Genomic DNA, 20,410 nt, shown 5'->3' on the forward strand with positions numbered 1-20,410 from the left:
GAAGCATGGAACAGACTGATGAATCTCAGAGGGAAGGTAGGGCGGGTGGGAAGAGATTAACCAAAGAACTTATACGCATATATGCATAACCCATGGACACAGACAACAGTGAAGGACTGGGGGGAGGTGAGAGGAGAGGGGGGGAAAGGTGATATCTGTAAAACTTTCTACAATAAAGATAAATGGAAAACAAACAAATAAATAAGACTCCAATTCTGACTAATCTTTGACTTTATTCCTTTTAAATGGAGTGTACTAGAATATTTTACAACTAGAGGCCGATGCACGAATTCATGAATAGGTGGGGTCCCTCGGCCTGGCCGGCCGACTGGGGCCACGGGAGGTTGGTCACCCTGATCGGGGGGCATCAGGGACGGCTGGCTGGGGGAAGGAGCCACAAGAGGTTGGCTGTGGGAGCACACTGACCACCAGGGGAAGCTCCTGCATTGAGTGTCTGCCTCCTGGTGGTCAGTGCGTGTCATAGTGACCGGTCGACTGGTCACTTGATTGTTCGATCACTTAGGCTTTTATATATATAGATAGAAACACAGAGCACCAAAAATCACAGATCTAAAACTTCAAAGCCCCATAATAAAGAGATTATTAATGTTTTTATTTGAGATTCCCTATTTTTTAAAAGGTTTACTCTGTTTTTGTCATAGTACTATATATGTTACAGTTTAAGAGATGATTTCACGCTTCTGTGGAATTTAATGAACAAACTCAACTACCAAGCAAAATACGGAAAGACTCATAGACAGCTCTGGTGGGGAGGGGTGTGTTGAGGGAGGTGGAGGGATTGAGAAAAAAAGAGAGAGAGAAAGAACTCGTGAGCATGGACAACAGTGTGGTGATTGTGGGAGAGGGGTGAGCGGAGGTGGAAGAGGGCATGGCGGGGGTACATGGTGATGGGTATGCAATGAAAAAATTCCCCTCACTTCATCCTCGCTCATAACCCAGTTGTTTTTTTGGTCTTCTCTGAAAAGGTTAAGCCACCTCTATAATTTTTCACCTTTGACATATAAGTGGCTTGATATGCACACTGCTCTTCAATTCACTTTGATCTATTAAAATACGGTTGAAACATATTTGGTTTTTTAAGTGCATGAGTATTTTCTTTTAAAAAGGCCCTTTACTGAGATGTGCCTGAGCCGCCCCTCTCAGCATGTCCTCCAGGCTCATCCAGGGAGTCCCAAATGGCAGGGCTCCCTTTTAAGGTTCAACGTGGGCACTGATGCACAGTTCCTTCGAGCCCAGTTATATTTTTTCTCTGTTGTCCAGCGAGATTCCTTAAACCCTCATCTGTTTTCTGTTCGTCTCTGGGCTTCATGAATGGGAACGTCCTCTGGGGTCCGAGGAAGAGCCAGCAGCCTCAGTATGATTCTCTTCTGTTAATTAACGTGGTTTCACAGCCCTGGTCTTATTACCACGAAAATGTGATCGACAAGGTCAGTGTCTACCTGTGCCGATAACATAATTAGACATTTAGATCAAGATGTTTACTATAAATACTGCTTGATGTATCAGTGTGTGTTAGATGTGCTTTAGCTTCAACTGTGCTTGAGCATTGACCTATGAACCAGGAGGTCATGGTTTGATTGCCCATCAGGGCACAGGCCCAGGTTGTGGGCTCAATCCCCAGGGTGGGGCGTGCAGGAGGCAGCCGATCAATGATTCTCTCTCATCACTGATGTTTCTCTCTCTCTCCCTCTTCCTTCCTTTCTGAAATCAATAAAAAACATTTTAAATAAGAAAATAAGCTGAATTCTGTTGATATTTACTTTCTCTGTTGATATTTCAATTGATTAAAAATCATGCTTATTTTAGAATGTGTTTCAAATTAAAAATATATACTTAATTCATTTTAAATATATTTTTTATTGATGTCAGAGAGGAAGAAAGAGGGAGAGAGAGACAGAAACATCCATGATGAGAGAGAGTCATGGATTGGCTGCCTCCTGCATGCCCCACATTGTGGATCGGCCTGCAACCGAGGCATATGCCTTGAGCGGGAATATGCCCTGACTGTGAATTAAACCCTGACTTCCTGGTTCATAGGTTGATGCTCATCTACTGAGCCACACCAGCCGAGAAAAAAATATATACTTATTTCAGAGTGAGTCAGGATTAATTATATACCAAAGCAATCTAATTTTATATTCATGAAATACAGAGAAAATCAGAACAAATAACTATCGAGGCTATGATAAAATGTTAATCTTTAAGGCAATATGCCTATTCATATTTTGGCAAAGTGGAACTTGACCTTGCATTATAAAGCCATGGAATGGAACTATACTTCCTGTTTGAATTATTAACCCTTGAAGATGCAACACTGTTTTTTTGTTTGGAGCAGGAAGTCCAGCTCTGAATTTCCCATTAAAACACTTCTTTTCTGTAATCACTCTTGATGATAATAAAGAAATTGTACGATCATACAATCTGATAAACAGTGGGGTAGGGATGACGCATCTTAGGCAGAGACTGACAGGTGATCTTTTATGTCTGAAGATCCAGTTGGCACGTTGGATGGCTCCTGGCTTCTGGGCTGCGGTCAGAGCCATCTGTCTGAGAGGCAAACAGCCTCTTCATAGATGAGCTGAGCTGTTTCATCAGGCAAGAAGGCCAGGAATCATAACTACAGATGAGCAGATGATGTTTTACCACCTGCTGCCACATCTACAGGGAGCCCACGCTCACTGCTATTGCTGGTCACCAGTAACAGTGCCATACACTCCACCTGCAGTGGCCCTGAGAATGGCACAGAGGGGATGTTTTCCACTCTCTAGGATGCTGAGATCATTCACATGCCAACCTTGGACTGAACGGAATAGGCAAGGGTGATTTTTGGAGCATTACATCTAGATGAACAAGTCCAAGAGATGAGAAAAGTAAGGTTATACATACAAAATACCATTGCGGTAGTCATTACACAATGGTATGTGGCCCAGTGCACAAAATCTGTGCACAAGGGGGGGGGGAGGGGTTCCCTCAGCCCAGCCTGCACCCTCCCCAATCAGGGACATCCCTCTCACAATATGGGACCACTGGCTCCTAACTGCTCACCTGCCTGCCTGCTCACCCATAACTGCCTCTGCTTGCCTGCTGATCACCCCTAACCCCTCTGCCTGCCTGCCTGATTGCCCCTAACCCCTCTGCCTGCTGGTCTGATCTTGCCCCCAACTACTCTCCCCTGCCAGCCTGGTTGCCCCCAACTGCCCTCCCCTGCTGGCCTGATCTTGCCACCAATCGCCCTCCCCTGGTGGCCTGGTTGCCCCCAACTGCCCCCCCTCGTTGGCCTGATCTTACCCCCAACTTCCCTCCCCTGCCAGCTTGATCTCACCCGCAACTGCCCTCCCCTGCTGGCCAATTTGGTTTTGATTGGTCGGTTTCTATGCCAGTCAGCGTCAAAAGCTTCACCTCTTAGGCAGCCATTGGCTCCTGACAGTTCACACAGATTTGGTTCTGATTGGTCGGTTTCTATGCCTGTCAGCATCTCTGGGCCTGATCAGATAGGTGGGGCTGATCAGCAGCCCCCTGGGAGGCCCGAAGAGAAACAGAGGTGTGGCTGCTGGCGAAACCATAAGAGAAAGAGAGAAGCAACGGCTGATCAATAGCTGCCATAGAGGCTGCAGATCAGACCCTGCCTCTCTCTTTGGGACTCTCTCTGGGCCTGATCTGCATCCCCCTCGGCAGTTGGGGCTGGGTCGCTGCACCTACACTGGCGGCAGACTGCAGGACTGACCTCTGGTGTTCGGTGGAGCCTTTCATTGGTCGTGTCAGACCCTGGGTTTTTATATATTAGGATATCTATATTAATATATTTTTATTTATTTCAGAGATGAAAGGAGAGGGAGAGAGATATAGAAACATCAATGATGAGAGAGAATCATTGATTGGCTGCCTCCTGCACTCCCCTTAGTGGGAACTGAGTCCGCAACCTGGGCATGTGCCCTTGACTGGAATTGAACCCAGGACCCTTCAGTCCCCAGGCCGACTGAAGTAGATATTCAACTGAAGAGAAGAAGTAAAGAATCACCAAGGCCTGCCCTTGATTTTATCCTTGGCTCGTTGTCTGGGCAGGAAATAGAGCCTGCCTAAAATGAGGGCTGATGATGAACCGCAGAAGATTCCAGCTATGCCTCCCCAATAACCTGTCACTAACAGAGTCACATGCAGTAGTGGAGAAATATCCTGTAAGTAGACTACACCAAGCCTTAATTACTTTAAATTTTTTCACTTGTCACACTGATGGCACGACACCTATGGAATTACACTGGTGTCAGCATAATCCAAAGGAAAATTATTTTATTAAATAGAAAGATCCCGAGTCTGGTTTATGGAAGGGTCCTGACACTTTGTGAACCTTTGGTCAAGGATATGCTTGTGTATTTCCAGAAAACTCCTCCAAACCCATGTGGATTGCTGCAAGGAACATTAAACTTCAACATGGATCTGAGAGAGGAACTGACCAGACTAATGAGGACCTTGCACCTGGAGCCTCACCCTGTACCTGTGGCTGCAGACAATCGACAACTCCAGCCACAGATAGCAGTAGCCCTAAGCAGCACGCTGAAGTTAAGGAGTGGGAGGAGAACGAGACAGAGGACAAACAGTCCAGAGATGACCGGGAGGACAGTGAAGAAGATGGTTCAGAAAGCTGAGCAAGTTTGTGAGGAGACCGAAACCCCAAGAACACCTGAGAACGTTTTCCTTGCCAGGCTGGCAGTCATCAGTTGTGCGACGGTGCAGTTTGCCCTGGACAAAGCCAGAGAAGGTCGGGCCTCCCTTGTCATTGCCCACCATTTGTTCACCATCCAGAACTCGAATATCATTGCTGTCATGTCACAGGGACAGTGATTGAGAAGGGAACCCATAAAGAACGGATGGCCCAGGAAGGGGTCTACTGCAAACTAGTTCCTTAGATGCCTGGCAGCAATTTAAAAAGGACATGAAGGAACTTAGTCCTTTTCATTGGATCTCCCTACCTCTGCCTCTTAGCATAACCACTACTGTCTGTCTCATTCTTGTTTTTATATGCTTATTTCTAGTCTGCAAATGTGGAATGAAGAGTCTTAAGAGGACTCAAGCCCTACAGACGGCACACACTTTTCAAGATTTATTAAGAAAACAAAAAGGGGGAGATGCGGAAAGGCCATCCATTGTCAATACTATCATGAGAGTGCATCAAGGAACTCGGAAGGCTGATGAACCCTGAGCTTTAGCAGGGCTAAATCTATGCACTGATTGTTGTGTGTTGAGATAGCGATGGCTCGAAGCAATTTCCTGACCTGATAGCCTCAAAGTATATCTTTACTGATCTTTACTGACCTTTGAGACGGTCTGTCTGCTACCTGTTTACTGTGCTTTACTGAGGGCAAGATGTGTATCTAAAACTGAATAAAAGGCGGACCAGCCAGAGTTCCGGTGTGCTCTTCACAAAAGAGACACCCCTTTCCCCCAATGCTTTCTAAATTCATATTTCTTATATAGCATTTTCATTTGTGCATGGCCTCTTCTTCAGATCCTGAACCCTAGTAAAAGGATGCAGCATGCAGTAGTCTCTACCCCGCAGGGAAGGTCACACAAATAGACAGAGGCCCACTCTGAGACAAAGATGGACATGGAAGACTGGATAGAGAGGGTTAAGCAGAAACATTCATTTTTTAAAAAAAATATTTTAGTGTCCCTAGCTGTATGAGATAACTCTAAAGGAATTTCATGGCAGTGATGCATTGACAGTAAGCATAACAAACACAACTCCCACCCCCCAAAGAAAACAATAAAAATAAACAAAATCCAAGCCCATCTGAACTCTGGACCAGACTGCCTGAGCCGGAATGTTCTCTGACTCAGTCTCTTTTGTTCTGTGTCCAGAATTCAATGTCTTCACTCAAATAAAATGATAACACACACACACACACACACACACACACACACACACACACACACCACAATCCACAATGTCAACTGCTTTCAGGACACAAAGCAAACAATAGAACCAGACCCAGGTGGAACCCGATGTTGGAAATACAATACGGAGAATCTTAAATAACTGCTGCTACATACAATGCGTGGCATCTTAGTGGGAAATATGCATAATTTGGTGGGGAATTTCAGAAAGTAATGGAAATACCAAAAGTTAAATAGAAATGCTAGAAATGAATGCTGCAGAACAAAGATAAAGAATTATTTGAAAGTTTCATAAGTGGTCTCATCATAGCTGAGGAAAAAAACAGGAAACTTAAAGACAGATCAATAAAAATTACCCATACTGAACTACATAGAGAAAGGCTGTAAATAATAATAATAATAATAATTAATAATAATAATAATAAGCATTCAAAATCAGTGGGACAATTAAAAAAGCATGTATATGATTAGAATCCCAGAAGAAAAGAGAGAAAACAGGAAGGAAAATATAATTAAAGAAACAATGGCTGAGAATTTTTCAAAAATAATGACAAAGACATCAAACTTCCTATCTATGAATCACAGATCACAGTGGACTCCAAACACACACACACACACACACACACACACACCTAGACATTTCAAATTTAAGCTTCTGGAAATCAAAGATACAGAGAAAGGATTGAAGGTGTCCAGATTAAAAAAAGACTAATTCATACAGAGAAACATTGGTAAGAAACATAGCAGGCCTATGTTTGAAACGGTGTAAGCCAGAAGACAAGGGAGTGACGTCAGATTACTGAAAACAATACAAAAAACAGCAATAAAACAAAACAAGAAAGCTTTCTCAATCCAGAATTCCACAGCCAAAAAATATCTTAGGAAATTAAGGAAGACAAAGACTTTCCGCCAATGAAAACTGAGAAAATCTATTGCCAGCAGGTCTGTGCTGTAAGGAAAATTAAAGACAAGCATATGGCACATATGGTACGAGGTAGAAACTCAGATAAGAGAAGAAGTGAAGACCTCCAGAGAGAGTAACATGTACGAAACGCGCAGACCTCCTGCTGAGGTAACCTATGGACATCAACAGGAGGTCTCAAAGGCAGAAGGAAATGACATCGTTCTTGTGCAGAAAAAACGTATCTCAAAGCTTTCGGCTGCCAGTCGTGGCAGATTTAGCATGTATGTTAACATGTAGGCTGGTGCAAGGATGTCTCCCTGCCTGGCCGGGGTGGCCCGGCTGGCTGAGCGTCATCCTGTGTGACGAAAGGTTGCCGGTTCGACTCCCAGGCAGGGCACATGCCCGGGTTACTGTTCGATCCCCTGTAGGGGGGCATCTGGAAAACAACTCATTAAAGTTTCTCTGCTTCATTCATGCTTCTCTCTCTCTCTCTCTCTCTCTCTCTCTCTCTCTTCCTCTCTCTAAGCATGTCCTTGGGTGATGACTAAATTTTTTAAAAGACGACTGTTCAAATTTCAACTAAGATTGAGAATGAATGAGCATGAAAAAAAAATATCTAAGAGGAATTTGGACATGGGAATTTAAGAACATGTTGCAATGAAACAAACTAGGCAGGGCATAAAGAAAAGGAAGCAAGAGAGAGAAAACAGCGAGCAGGGTACTTTGATTATAGGTGAAAATAAGTGAAATATAAATAATAAAAATGGCATTGAACCAGATCAGGAAAAGTCTGAAAGGCAGATTAAGCACTTCATTCAGAAGACCCTTCAAAATCAGGGATGCTTTTGAGTTTTGCATGTGTATGTTCCATTCATTTTAACTGAATGTATTCGACATCGACGATATATATATATATATATATATATATATATATATATATAAACAATGCAAGCACCTGTAATATATATGATACCTGAAAACTATGTATTACCTTCAAGAATATTAAATATTCACCGCTCCTCACCTATCATGGAAAGAGGAAGCAAAGAAGACAATGAAAAAATAATGTGATAAAGATGAATTTGTCTTAAATATGCATTGAGAAAAATACATTGATTCCGGTGAGGAAGAGGGAGGCAGTCAGGCACTTGCTGGAAAGATAAGTGGGGAGAGACGACTGTGTAATGAATCATTCAACTTGGAGTTAAAATGTGCAAATGCTGTGGGGTGAGCGTCTGATGCCCCAGGAAGCCACCTGGATGGGACGTGAACTTTGGAGGGATGGCCATTTAGGGGCTGGGCAACCAGGCCATCATCCAGAAACCGCTGGCGACGGAGACGCGCCCTGGATTATGGGCTCGATGTGGAGTCCAGACGCGGGGAAATGGGACAGATAATTACCACGGCTTCTGTGAGCAGCAATAAAAACCGCTCTGGAAGAGGACAGAATGTAATGGATTCAAGAAATACTTCAGTAATCAAATGGGCTTCACTCGATGATTAATCAGTTAGTACTTTTAAAGTTTATGATATCATGAAAGAACTTTGTAGAGTGTTTTGTTCCTAATTGTACATTTTGAATATTAAATTAATTAGCCCAATGTTAATACCTATTAAATATGCTTTTCAGAAGGAACACATTTATATTACAACTTTAAACTTGTGGTGATTATTTTATGAAATTTCATGCTAAGTTGTCCCCACTCAGTTGTACAGCTTTCCTTATAAGATAAAGGGGTATAGCGTTTGTTCTTATATGAACTGCCAATCAAAAAGCTTTATCTGGGGAAGCAATTTTCTGCTGAATAAGTTTTCATAGTCCTCCTCCACCTGCAGTGTACACAGAGATCACCTAAGGTCTTGTTGAAAACCCGGATCCCAGCATCGCAGCCGGTGGGAGCTGAGATAAGGCGATGCCAGCCTGCACCAGGCAGCGTGCCTGCAGGTGGGCGCAGCATTGCGTGAGGAGAACAACATCAACACGAAAGGGAAGCACATGCAAAGAATGCTTACTATATGCTCACTGACCTCAGAGAGGAAGGAAGAGGGAGAGAGAGAGAAACATCAATGATGAGAGAACCATCCACTGGCTGCCTCCTGCACGCCCCCTACTGGGGACGGAGCCTGCGACCGACCGGGGCATGTGCCCTGACCAGGAATTGAACCCTGACCTCCTGGTCCATAGGCTGACGCTCAACCCCTGAGCCAGGCCGGCTGGGCTACAAGTCCACATTTTTAAAGCGTTGTGATTCAGGAGACGTTACCAAAGGAAGAGGCTTGATCAGAAGGGCTGGTTCATTCCATGCGGGCTCTTCTTGCTGCTCTCAGGCCCCTGAACTCCCTAGGTAAGTGCAGAGCTAGCGGGGGAGTGGTGGTGGGGGGAGGGGGGGCTCAGGGTTGCTGATATATAAGGTGCTCATTGTGTCGATGCCAATATCTGAAGCTGTTGTGTTATCTCCCAATCTCCCATATTGGAAAACCACAAAGGCAACTATGAAGTTATTTTTTCAATATATATTCGAAAATAAACATAATCTATTATTTTCTGAATAATAAAACATATATCATTAAACCAGGATTTTAGCCATTCAAACCCACAAGAAATATACATTGACTTTTCCCTTTAAGCATCCTCAGTAATGTTTTGGAAAGATATAGTCCTTCAGCGTGAGTCAAATATCAGATGTGAAATGCCTGAAAATAAGCAAATCCATGAAGAAGTAGGTAAATCCCCATCAAAGGGACAATCATTTCTCTGCTATAGATTTCTGCACCACATTTTAAAGTTTGTAATTTGGGTAAAAACCCCAATTCGTTGACTTTATTGAGTATCTTCAGCCATTGCTAAGAGAGCAGATGAATCCATGCTAGGCCTGAATTAACTTATTTAAATGAATTGTAGATGACACAAAAAGTCACTGAGTGGGAGGAAACTGGTATTAGTTCCACTGTGATGTCTTACTCTCCTACAGACTCGCCTAATACTCTAAAAGTGAAACTATGATTGAGGAACAGTTATTTAGGATTATTTTAATGTGATGAGAAATGGCATCGCTTTTGGGCCATTTCTTTTAGAATCAGAGGAATGACACCAAAGGAAGTGTAGCACTTGCCTACACAGTAAGGCTATTCTAGTAAAAGTGAGTGGAAAACGGGTAAAAAGTATTAAACAAGGAAAGTCATTTTGAAAAGACCAGTTTGTGGGCGTATAAACACAACCGGATGAGACATGGCATTTAGAAGTTTTGTAGAGAGCCTTCCCTCGGGCTGCCCCATTCCCTGTTGTGATCTGTGTTAGTAATTTTATCTCAGTGAGACACTTTGACTTGATGGTTTAAAAATGACTCACTTCCTTAGAGCCCTGGCTGTCTATGGAGGGAAGGCATTTGGCTTGTCTACGTGCACCATGGTTTCCGTGACGGGAATGGGCCCCTTTTTGCCAGCTCAACCCCTTCTCCACTAGACGCCAGAGGATTCTGATTACAGCGCAAAGTTAAAAACACCCATGAAAAATGCACAAGAATCATTGCTAATGTCATGAATTACCAACACACAGGAGTAAATTGGGTAATTTGGATAATATTGATTAAGCGAAACCTTCCTAATTCATTCTTTTTAGTCTTTATAACTTATTTTTTCCTCGTGAGTTTTATTAAGATATCTCTAAATTTCTTGAAATGCTTCTCTTAATCTAATTTAGCTTTAGCTGACACAGCATTTTTATGCAGCCAAATCTCACATGATTTTATATCTCTTATCCAGTAGACATTTCTGAGTCTCTTTTCTTTTTTAAAAAAAATATATATATTTTTTTATTGATTTCAAAGAGGAAGGGAGAGGGAGAGAGAGAGAAACATCAATGATGAGAGTATCTTTGATCGGCTGCCTCCTGCACACCCCACACTGGGGACTGAGTTGCAATGCAGGCCTGAGCCCTGACTGGGAATTGAACCCTGACCTCCTGGCTCATAAGACAATGCTCAACCACTGAGCCACACCAGCCAGCCAACCTCTCTTTTCTTATTAGACTGTGATCTAATTAAAGGCAAAAATATATATAACAAAGCATAACAGGGCAGAAACAAAACAGATACAGAATAAGTAAGCATTAAATTCACTGGCTGCTTATTTTATGTAAGACAGTGCGAAGTGTGAGTGGAGGCCAAGGTTATTTTCTAGAGTTGTACTTTCGGCAAAAGGAAGCAGGTATGTTACAAAAGTAAGTAAGTCCAGTAGAAGTAAAATCGAATCAATGGTCGTCATAGCTGGGTGGCTTAAACCTAGTCTTTCCCAGAGCAGGTATTTGTAAATGTGGTAATGATGCCGCTGTAATAATCCAGTCATGAGTAGCTGAGGAGGAGCCAGGGGAAGGCCAGATGTGATGGGCATGCCATCTGGGCAGCTTTGCCAGGAAGCTGCAGTTTAGACGCAAGCCCAGGAAAGTGTGGGTGAGATAGGAAGGGCGTTTGTCTGTCAGTCACAACTGGGAGCTGGTCCTGGGCCAGAGGAGGCGTGGCCGTGGGAAGCGAGGGAGGTTTGAGAGTTAATCTCCTGAACAAAGGAGTCACTCTCTTGCCTCCTGCTCTCTTGGGACTCTTGTTGCAGGGGATGCGCTCATGGGCCCCCTGCATTCGCCCACATGGCTCGCAGCCTGTGACCCCACACAACAGACGGGCCAGCGGATGGACAGATGGACAGACGGCAGCTGGCCTGATGCTGCCCTGGACCAGCTTCCCCGGGGAGTGGAGACGGTGGGCCCTGCTCTGCTCCCAGCTCCGCTGAGTCCTCAGCTGCAGCTCTCCCAGGACTGGAGGAAGGGGAATGGGACTTGGCTAACCAAGGGATGCAATTCCACACCCATGGAACTTTCCACCACGTCTCATCCTCCCGTGGGGGCCTCTGGAAATTCTTATTCCAGAGGTGCTCCAAGAATCCCACTCTCACCAGCAAAGTAGAGAGGCCATCCATGCATTTCTCCAATAACAATAAAGTCTAATTTATAATCTTTTTCCATTGATCTTTCTTTTGGTATTAAGTCTTTGCCCAATCCTAGATGTCCGAAAGCTTCTCCTAGTTCTGTTTTTAGAAGTTTTCTATAAGTACAGATTTCCAGAAAATGGTTTGGTCATTCCTTTTTAAACTAAAAACAGATTTCCTGCATGACTTAGCAATTGCACTCTTGGCCATATGTCTTGGAGAAATAAATATCAATTTTCACACAATAATTGTGCATGAACACTTATAGCAGCTTTACTTGTAATAACCAAACTCTAGAAGCTCTCTAAATATCCTTCAATGGGTAAATGGTTACAAACAGTGATGAATCCTTCCCATGAAACACCACTCAGCAACAGAAAGGAAAAAACTGCTGATACACCTAACAAGTTAAATGGATCTTAAGGCAATTGTGCGGGTAAGTCTCGAAAGGCCTCTAAGTCACTGATGCTACGTTTTATTGAAGCACTTGAATATTTACATGTAAGAATGCTGCTGTGATTTTTGCTGTTGTTGTTACTGCAAAGCAATGATTTAGATGGAGGCAGAATTTGATAAGGTCCATTTGGTTAGATAATGAAGAGAAAATTTGTTCTCTAGTGTTCACTTAAATGATAAAAACAAGACTTTTTGTCCAAGTTTTATCTAAATGCAAGAGATTGTCAGAATATGATAATAAGATAATCATTGTTAAGTAGTTTTTAAATCAATATTACTTTCATTACATTTTCTATTTATACTTGGAGACATTAGAATCATTGTTTGCTTTCGTGGGCGATTTGGGCTGGTCATAAAATTATTATTCCAGTTTTTTTTTCTTATAAGTGTTCTTCTGAGGAAATAAAAGAATGTATGTGAATAGAAAATATTCAAATAACGGTTGCAGCATTGCATATTTTTGGTTATACCTACCATGTGTTTGGCCCACACATAGCTGTATTTACCAAAGTATATTGAGAAAATAGAAACCATTTTCAATAATCTATAATTAGACAGTAGAACAGGTATAAGCTACTTAAACAAATGTAGATGCCATTTAAATTTAGATGCAAAATGAAATTGAATTCTCCAGTCACAGATATCCATGATTTGATTACACCACACTTCCAATCCCCCACACCCCTAAGGCACCGCGGTCTGAATACTAGGCATGAAATAAATATGTAGAAAGTAACTACATTTTACTATATAACTTAATAAAATAGGAAGTTTGGGTGCCTTGTCATCTATAAAGCTAAAATGTCTGTGAATTACGTGAGCCGAATGCTTAGCCCGTGGTCGCTTCTTTCCACACGTGGGGAACGGCTCCCAAGGAGAGGATCCAGAGGCCCCACGGCCAAGGAGGCACCTCGGAGCGGAGAGCCAGGTGCAGAGTGTCTCGGAACCGGGTGGCCCATCACTCCGCCCTCCTGCACGCCGTCCTCGTGCAATTTCTTTTTCAACAACCCGTCTATTCCTGTCTCCTGGAGGAGGGGATTGATAGGCACCTGGGCACCACATGGCTGCCCGTCTGTGTGGGTCAGTTATGAATCACTGATCAGGGCTTAAATTGAGTTGAAATTTAGCCAAATAGCCAGCAACGATGACCTTCAAACCTGTCGCGGCTGACTGATGGCAGCTCCAGAGAATTTAATTTACTTTAGAGCTTATATCTGGCATTCATGTCTGATTTTTAAAATGCATTTATTTCTCATATTGATCTTTGCTTTTCTGATATTTAAGTTTGGGAACTACATCTTTCAGGTTCCCATAACAGACTCAACTAATAACATTCTCTGGAAATAATAACTGGAGGAAATCAATAATGCAATCGAAAACTTTATATATTAATGCAATTTTAGTAAGAGAAATACTTTCTTCTTTTTTTCTTTTATCCGATAAAGGAAATTAATCTATGTCACTCTCTCTCTAATAGCAGCTGACGCACTTCAATTAATAGCTAGCTACTTTATATGATCTAGAATAGATAAAAGCAAATAAAGTCAATTTATTTAGGAACTAGGCTAGATGACCTTTCAAAAATGAATTGAATTTGGCAATATATGTGCATTTTGAAAGCAGTCTAAGAGCTAACATTTTCATATCCTGTATTTGAAAACTAGATCTATGAAATGTCCTGATGCATAACAAAGCTAATTGTCTTTTAATGTTTCTGTAAAGACCAATTGTATTTTCCTATAAAATCGATGAAATGATTTTCATGTCCCTAGATTTTCCATGTATGCAACCAAGGTAAATTTTATATTGTTAGGTTTCCGATTATCTGTATCAGAGGGGAGATATCTAACACTTTCTTATAGCGAGAGGTCGTCAGTATCATCAAAAATCTCTGCCTGCTTTCCCTGCCTTTCTTTCTCTCGATTTAAGAAACCTAGAATATGCTAACTCTTTGCAAGAGGTTCAAGAACAATGGAAAGGAACTCAATAGATTCTCTTCCAGGACAAGGGTTTGCTTCATGTGGTAGAAGGTGCTAGGGGTGCCTTCGTGATGCGTTCTCACTCAGCAGCCCTGGCTGACGGAGCAGTGCCCGTTGCTGCTAGGACGTCCTATAATCACGGAGCAGATGACATAAGGAGTAAGAGAAGCCAGTGCACGGCTAAAACTCATGCTTGGGGCACCGGTGTGGCTCAGTGGTTGAGCACCAACCTATGAACCAGGAGGTCACGGTTTGGTTCCCAGTCGGGGCACAGGCCTGGGTTGCCTCTCAGGCACCCAAACCCGGGCATGTGCCCTGACCTTCTGGTGCCTGGGACAACACTCAACCCACTGAGCCACACCAGCCAGGGCTGAATTTGTCATTCTTGTTACTTATTTTTCCTCCACTGAAATGTGAGGCCATTGGTATTGGTACATATGCCTTTGCCCACTGCAGCCATGAAGTAAGCCTGGCCGGGGAGAGGTCAGTGGGGGGAAAAAAAGAGGACATATGCACTACTATTTGTAATACCTTAAACCAGTGGCCGGCAAACTGCGGCTCGCGAGATAAACACCAACTTCTGCGCATGGGCCACGAAGTTTCAATCGCACTGTACGTGCGTGCCCGCACGTGGTATTTTGTGGAAGAGCCACACCCAAGGGGCCAAAGAGCCGCATGTGGCTCGCGAGCCGCAGTTTGCCGACCACTGCCTTAAACAATAAAATTTTTAAAAAGGAGGTGTCTAGAGTCTATTGCTTAGAAGGCTTAAGGTGACCCCCTAACATGGGCTAGATAACAAAGAGGATTGTGGGTAAAAACATTTTCTAACTTTTGTGGCCGGTGAAATTCATAGTAGAAACTATTCAACCGTTGCTTACACTCTAATATAAAAAACTATAAATCTACTTAGTTGAATAAACATTTTTTATAACAAGTACATTCAGTTGAAAATACATCAGTTGAAAATGGAACCTGAAAATACCTAAGATAGCAGTAACTTTCCCTTTTTGAAAAAACTCTTTACTCCTATTTACTGATAGTTCTGCATCAAATTTTTACCTAATTGTCCCCGATGCCCTGGCTTCCCCGTGGGGCAGCCTGTTGTCGCTGGAACATGTGAATCGTTCTCTATTTGGTGAGCTTTTCCTGTTCAATTTCCCAGGCTGCCCTTTACCAAAGCAATGTTCTCAGTTACTGAAGCAAACAGAAAAATTACCTTATATTCACCCAAGTAGAATATCTTTTTCTCTGAAGCTGCTATTCTTCATTCTTTTTCATTTTAAACCACCACCATCATATAAGAAAAACCTTTTTCTTTAGAGTTTCATTCTCAGTGTTTTTGTTTTAGAGCTGTTATCACTGGGCATACACACTGTAGCTACCTGTGTTTAACATGGGAAGGCATGTAAATAGACATTACAAGAAACAAAACAGAACAACAACACAAAACTATCACAGTGAGATCGCCTGCTTAGTAAAGTCACTTGGGCAGCTAGAGTTATATTTTCAATAAAAAGAGAAAGAACAGCCTAGTCATTCTCATAATTAACTATTATACAACTTTAATTAAATGTACTCTCATTACCCGGGAATGAAGTGGGCCTAATATAATCAGGGAGTACATGTTTTATGCCCACCTTACAAACAAACAATCATGTACTCATAACTGGGGTGACATTTAGGAGCATAGAAAACACCCCTAAAGCCCAGTTGGTTTGCCTAATGGTGAAGGCTCAACTCGTGTATCAGGAGGCCAGGGTTCGATTCCGTTCAGGGCACACACCGGGTTGCGGGCTCAATCCCCAGTAGGGGACGTGCAGGAGGCAGCTGATCAATGGCCCTCATCATGGAGGCTTCTATCTCTCTCCCCTCCCTTCCTCTTTTTGAAATCAATAAAAACATATTTTTAAAAAAACACGCCTAGATTTCTTTGGTTTTATTTCTTTAATCGTGTCTGGGTGCTCTCTGTCATAAAACAGGTCCCGACTTCGACAACTCTCCCTCAGAGCCTCCTCTCCTACCACAGGCAGCTTTCCGTTGGGCTACTGTAGCAACGAAAATATGTGCACCTTTTATTTCTTTACTTCTTTACCCTCTCTTCCCTCCAAAAAATAAAGAAAATAATGACCTGTGAGCAGAGACAATATTTCTGCATCTCTTAACAAAATGACACATACGTATTAACAACCACCAAAATCCGGTGGACTGAAGAAAGAAGGAATTTATTTTACTTCGTATGTATATCCTGATAAGTTATTAAACAAAACGCCATAGATTAGAGCCTGTTTGTACTGTTTGTTGCTATCATGCTTGGATAATTCTAAAACGTGAAAGCGACGGTCAGAATTATTTTTGCTTTTAGTTTTGCTCAAGTACAAACAGCTTACAAGTTCAACATAAATGAATGTGTCAAGCTCCTATACCTTATTTTGGAAAAATTCTCTCCAATGGTAACTAAAGTTCTAAAGTCACCAGTTCCTAAGATGGACAATATTGTGAGCATCTTAAAAAGTAATATTAGAAATATGCTCAACAAGACATCTTTTTTAATACCTTATCTCACTACAAACTTTTTTTAAAAATATATTTTATTGATTTTTTTACAGAGAAGAAGGGAGAGAGATAGAGAGTTAGAAATATCGATGAGAGAGATAGATCAACTGCCTCCTGCACACCCCCCACTGGGGATGTGCCCGCAACCAAGGTACATGCCCTTGACCGGAATCAACCTGGGACCCTTGAGTCCGCAGGCCGACGCTCTATCCACTGAGCCAAACCGGTTCGGCCTCACTACAAACTTTTAGCTGTTCATTCAATCCATAGTCTTTGGAGCGCGATAAAACTCAGCTAGAAAAGACAATCAACACTAATCAAAAGCTCTTCAAGTACTGCGTTGCCTCTGATATGTACATACTTTTTATTTTTGTATTAATATTGCTAGTCATAGCCACACACACACACACACACACACACACACACACACACACACACACACACACCCTTTACCTTTCTGTTGCAAAATACTCAGAAATCTGTTTACAAACACTAACTGGATGAAAGAAGGTGAAGGGATTAGACCAGTGGTTCCCAACCTTTTTTGGCCATGCCCCACCTAAGCATCTCTACAATCCTGATGCGCCCCCTGTGACATATAATTCTCATTATTCAAAAAGAGAACTCCTGTTCAAGCGAAGGAAGACTAAAAGGCCATTAACTTGGTTTAAACAAGCTTCCAAAGAACATGGCATCCATGAAAGAGAGAAATAAAAGAACGAAAGGAGAGTTGAAGTACTGAGGAAGAAATCACTAAGGAATTAGTAAAATAATAATAATAATAATAATAATAATATGAAGTTATATGAAAAAATAGCTAATAAAGTTTCAAAATATATAACAGAGAATTGAAATGCATAAATACATCACAACATATATTTATATACTATATATGAGGCCCCTGGAACCATAAGAAATGCCAAAAATTCACTGTTAATAACTCATTCCCAAATCGCCCCCCTTAAAAATCAAATTGCCCCCCTGTGGGGCATGTACCCCACGTTGGGAACCACTGGATTAGACAAAGAATGTAGATGCATAACCCACAGACACAGACAACAGGTGGCGGTGGCCAGAGGGAGTGGCGGCCAGGACGGGGTGGAGGTGGATAAAGGGGGCAGGGATGGGGGGAAATGTCTGTAACAGTGTCAACAATAAAAATAAGTCTAAAAAAAAACAAAGTAAGTCTTTATCTTGACCTTTCATACTTATAGATAGAAAGCTATTGCTTTAAATATGCAGAGCTTGTATTAGGTCAAATTTGCTGAACTCTTATTAGTGAGAATGTTTCTTGATGATTAATTCTATTGGCTTTCTCTGTAAACAAACATACTATTTACAAATCATGAGTTTTAGCTATTTTTATTTGATAGTTATACTTTATTTTCTTACATTATTGCTTTATCAAAAGTCCTATATAAGCCTAATATGCAAAACAACCAAATGGTGGAATGACCCGTCGCTATGACACACACTGACCACCAGGGGGTAGATGCTCAACACAGGAGCTACCCCCAGCCCGCAGGCCCCAGGCCAGCCAAGGCAGGTGACAGTAGGTACCCCCCCACCCCCCGTGATTGCCCCACCAGTCGCCCCACTGAGGGAGGCAACTGGTGGCGGCAGGGCGATCAGGGGGTGGGACTGGCTGGCAAGTGGGTGGCGCCAGCGGGGGGGGCAGGGTCAGCAGGCAGGTGGTGCCAGGCCGGCCAAGGCCGGTGCCAGCGGGGGCCCCTGATCACCCCACCAGTCTCCCCACAGATCAGCCCTGATCGCCAGCCAGGCCTAGGGACCGTACCTGTGCAGGAATTTCAAGCACCGGGCCTCTAGTGTAGAATAAGATCTCATGGGGGGGGGGGGGTGCTTACATGACACAAATAACACAAATGGGTCTTCTCTCAACTCTGGGCCTAGAGTCTGAAACCGAGGTGGCAGCACAGCAGGCGTGTCCTGGGGCCTCCCTGCTTGGTGTGTAGGTGACTGTCTCCTCCCCGCTCTTCACAGCATCTCCCTCTGCCTGTGTCTTCCTATCCTCTTCACTCTCAGGTTGCTTCTCCTTTGTACCCTTAGTCATGTGACTCCCTTTAGCTGGTCTCGGGCGGCTCTCAGTGACGGCTGCTCTACAATTTAGTTGTAATGATGATGTTGACACAGGATGAGACAAGCACAGCATCTACCTACTCCACCATCTTGACCAAAAGTGTGAAAAAAAATCTTGACTATAATTCTGTTAGCGCATATCCTTAAATTTGACTTTACTAGGTATGTTTAAACATTGTTCCGTTGAATCTCTTTTTTTTGCCACCTAGAATATCAATTTATAAAAATTATTTGTTTTGAAAAATCAATATATTTCCAGGGCCTATATCAGTTTTTCCCATATTTTAAGCATTCAAACAGGTATTGAATGATTAAACCAATCAAGGGGGTGTAACAGAAGGAATCCTAAAGATAACTTTATTTAAGAAGCACATTCTCTGTGAAGTTCTCAGTGTGAAATTAGTTTACTAATTTCTCAAACTGAAGTTTTATTAATCAAGAACTTTTTATACCCTATGATGATTTATCTAGCTCTTTGTTCTTGGAGGAATTAGAAACACTGATACCAAATCTAAGCAATATAAAGCTGACTTGAAATATTTATTGCAATACTGCTCTTTTCTTCTTTTTAATTAAAAAAAAATGGTGATTCAGAAACGTATGAGTTGCATCACCGCAATTTCACAAACACAGTGGACACTGATTTTCTCAAACCTTTTTAGTTTTAATTTCATTGTTAATATAAGAAAAAAAAAGAGAGATAATAAAATGAAATACTTTCTTCTGCTTTCTAGTATCTATTTTAACAACAGCAGCTCCTTCCTCCTAAGAATGCCATCAATCCGCTTCAAAATGAGCCTAACAACAACCCGCAAAGGGGCCCAGCCACCTGCTGTGTGGATAGTGGGCGCCATCGGTGCCAGGCCCGCGTACTTCCAGGCAGGGAATTTGGGGGATTGTAAAAGCCAAGGGAAGCGCGTGCGCAGTGACATGGTGACATGGTGCAGCTTTGATCTTGCACATGAAGAAGTTAGTAATTTCCTGCAGCCCAGCGCCAAGCACAGCGAGACATCCATGTCCTGTCTGACCACTTGCATTGGCCTCTGAGGCACAAGGTGACTGGGCTCAGGGACCATGCCCGTGACCTGAAGGATCTGACCACATTTGTGGTTTGTTTGAAGGGAGGGGAGAGAGTGAGAGAAACATCAATGATGACAGAGAGTCATGGATCAGCTGCCTCCTGCACACCCCACACTGGGGATTGAGCCTGCATCCCAGGCATGTGCCCTGACTGGGAATCGAACCCTGACCTCCTGGTTCATAAGTCGATGCTCAACCACTGAGCCATACCAGCCAGGCAGGCATTTTATTTTAAATACTCAAATGTAGTGAAATATTTTTTTTTTTGCTGATCTTACAGGTTGTTTTTTTTCAAGTTTAACATTATAATTTTCTATTTCTTGGATTAAAGCATTGGCGAGGCTATAGGAAAATATTTGAGTAAAAAGAGTTATATATTCTTGTGACAATTCTAAGAAAATGTATTTTGTATACTTATAAGATATTTAAACTACAAAAAATGTATGAGCCA

Source organism: Myotis daubentonii, chromosome 7, assembly GCF_963259705.1.
Source record: "Myotis daubentonii chromosome 7, mMyoDau2.1, whole genome shotgun sequence".
NCBI lineage: Eukaryota > Metazoa > Chordata > Mammalia > Chiroptera > Vespertilionidae > Myotis > Myotis daubentonii.